The sequence below is a fragment of the Pithys albifrons genome, chromosome 1 (assembly GCF_047495875.1).
Source record: "Pithys albifrons albifrons isolate INPA30051 chromosome 1, PitAlb_v1, whole genome shotgun sequence".
In the NCBI taxonomy this organism is placed as follows: Eukaryota; Metazoa; Chordata; class Aves; order Passeriformes; family Thamnophilidae; genus Pithys; species Pithys albifrons.
Window position 1 is genome coordinate 95,410,924 of NC_092458.1, and position 3,208 is coordinate 95,414,131.

Sequence of the window (3,208 nt, forward strand, 5' to 3'; positions counted from 1 at the left end):
TCTGATTTAGTCTCAGTTTATCTTGTTTCCTATAACCTTTATACTTTTACAATTGCATAGTAGTTCCATTAGTTTTACCTGTTACATTTTTGTGCTATACATTGAGTAGGAGTTTCACACTATGGTTTATAGATTAAATTCACTTAGGGTGATTTTTATGATCTGTGCCTGACATGAGAGCACCAAAGCACCCTGATGTTTCCTGTTGTTGGTGTGTCAGGCCTGGAATAGACAGGGAGGAGAAATGAAGAAATGGATTTGTGTTTTAAGATGAGGACTGGGGACACTGTGCTTTTAGATGTCATTCAGCTGATCTGATTTTTCATTTCTGTTCTCATTTTGATGTACTAGAAGCTCTTGACATAATCGATGTTTGCACACAATCTGGGCTTCCTTCTTTTAGAGGTTTTGCAACCCAACTGGCCCACAGGAAATCCTTAAGCCACTTCATTTAAAAAAAGTGGGCTGAAGAGCAGAGGAGGTGCAGTGTGGTCATTGCTCCTCTATCTTGTAAACAGTTTCTACTTAAGGAATGGATGAAAAATTGAGGAGAGATGTGTCCTGTAAGTTAGTTGGTGTGTTCAAGGGCTGTAGGGCATCCTATGCTGTGTGGCTGGGTGCCCACTGCCTTGAGCTCAAGAGCTGTGTTTTGTTTACCAGGTCGTGGGGAGAGGGAGAGAGTGGCTGCTGGCACAGTCTGGGGTGGGCAAGGCGGAAGAGTTGGGGAATGGCTACCAGTGTGTCTTTGGGTTAGGTTGCAGCCAGGATTCACAGCTGGGAAAGTAAGCAGGGCGCTTTGCCCTTTGTACTGATTTCCAGTATATATATAGCCAAAATAGCCTGTTTGATGGGGGAAAAATTGCTGAACTACAAGTTCCTGGAAACTAGAAGAAAGTGCACTGAGATAGTATTGCTAAGTGTCTGTTCTGTTTTTCTGTTTCCCCTCTCATTTCATGGTGATGACGCTGAGAGGGGGGCAGGGTAGGGGCAGGGGCCAGTGGTGTGATACAGGGTGCGGCTCCTACATTCTTCCAAAAAATAAAGAGCTGAGTTCCTGCTCCAGTGCCACCTGACAGCCACCTGGTAACAGGACAAAGGCAGAGAGTGTTATTCCCAGCATTTTGCTCTGGAAACTGAAAGTGAAGCATCTTGCCATTGTGTCCAGCCTAGGTCAGCCTTCACTCCGCCAAAAATGGAGGAGAGAGGCTGCAAAGCATGAGCTGCTTCTCAGTGTGGTGTTAGATCAGGCTTCAGGCATCCTTGGAAGGGAAATGGGAGTGGCATGTAGAAAAAAGAAGAAAAAGGATAGGATGGGCTTAAGAATAAAACAACACGTAAAGGTCTTGCTCTGCGACACTGAGGAGAGGGAGAAGGTTGGGGATTTGGTCATGTGGAGGTTTCCAAGAATCCCAAATGTTTGGGACAGACTCACTCCTCTGAGATAGCACACTGAAATACACAGGCACGTATTTCTTCAAATGTGTCAAAAAATGAACAGTTCTTCCCATCCAGGCTGCTCACCCACCTCTTCTACTCCCTCTTGACGGCAATGTGGTAGCAATCATATGTTAGGTACTGTTCCAGACTTTCTCCTTACAGTTGGTTTGAAGCCATGTGTGTTGGGTTTTCACAGGTTTGTAGATGTGACAGATATCATAGCTGGGGAACTTTATTAAAAAAAAACCAAAGCATTTATAACCAATATGAGGAGTGCACAGGCAGGCTTCCATCATGTGTCATGTGCTTCTCAGAGGTTGTGGTGACTCAGAGGAGGCATGTAACTTGTCTGAGATGGCATAAGTGCTTGGCAGGGAAGGGACTGGAGCCTCATACCACCAGACAGAGGAACAGGAGGCTCACCAGGGCTGGCAAAGAGCTGAGACCACATGGTTTCTGATCTGGTTGGAATGGGGCTTCTTGTGTTCATTCCATGGTTTAGTCCTGCATCCACAATTAGCAAGGTATTAGGTAACTTCAAACATTAGCTGTCCTGTTTACAATGTGAGATCATTGTATCTGAAACCAGGGAAATGTTTTATTATCTCCCTGAATCTGGATCTTTAAGTCTTTCCTGACTTCACCACAGTGTTTGTCATCCAGATCTGAACTTTCATGGAAGGGAACCTAGCTCAGAACTGGGCAGTGACTCTCTAAAATCCTGTCCAAATTACTGTGTCCTCTATTGGCATTTACTAACCTTCGTGGGCATGTTTAGTAGACTTTTGAAGTAATTTAAGCTGGTCTGCTCTGTAAGCCTGTCATGGTTAATTGTAGAGGAGTTTCTCTGCATGGAATGTGCAAGAGGGATTTTGTGGGAGAATGCTAGAGAATTAAGCGTGTATAAGTTGCTTTGTGTGAGGCCCAGGTGAGTGAGCACATCACTAAACATAAGTGAAAGTGTAATGTGCCCTGACCCACATCCCAACTGTGTCAGCTGGCGTGGGCTTAATACGTTAGTGAATCCTTAAGGAATGTGGCCAGAAGAGGGCTTTGAGGCACTGAAAAAGAGTCTGGGATGACTCTCAAAAGAAAGACATAAGCCACAACATAACAGTTTTGGTGGTGGTTTGTTTTCTAACTCCTGGATAGCTGTATTTTGAAAACAGATGTCACAAACACCACTGAATGAAACTTTTTCACTTGGAGTTCATTCTGGAGTTGATGTTGATGACTCAGTTGATGACCTAGATTTTGATAACTTAGAATGAAGATTGTCCTTCAGAGGGTGATTTTTTTTACCCTAAATATTCTTTTAAATATTACTTTTTCCCTAAGTCACAAAAGCATCTAGAGGGGTAAACTTTACTGGGATAGAACAGTACACCTCACACCAGTTCTTTCTGAAACATGGAAAACTCAGCAGACTGTGTGGACTCATAGCAAGACCATGCTGTGGCAGTCAATGTTGTCTGGGGCAGACACCTGTGAAACATTTTATCCTGCCCCTCTGCTTGTTACTCTCTCCCTTCCCCGGTCAGCTCCCAAAATAGACAAATGTCCTCATGTTTGGGCCCTCTCTAAGCACCTGTTATTTTTTGGTTCAGTTTGGTACTGGATTCTCCCTTTTCACTCTAATCTCTGCTGCAGGTTGTTTGCAATGATCAGGACTATTTATATGACAAGGACTAGTGCTCTGCTGTGTCATGGCAGCGCACTCTGAAGCATGTCACAAAAGAGCTTCCAGATGAGACATGCCTGTAGGAGTACA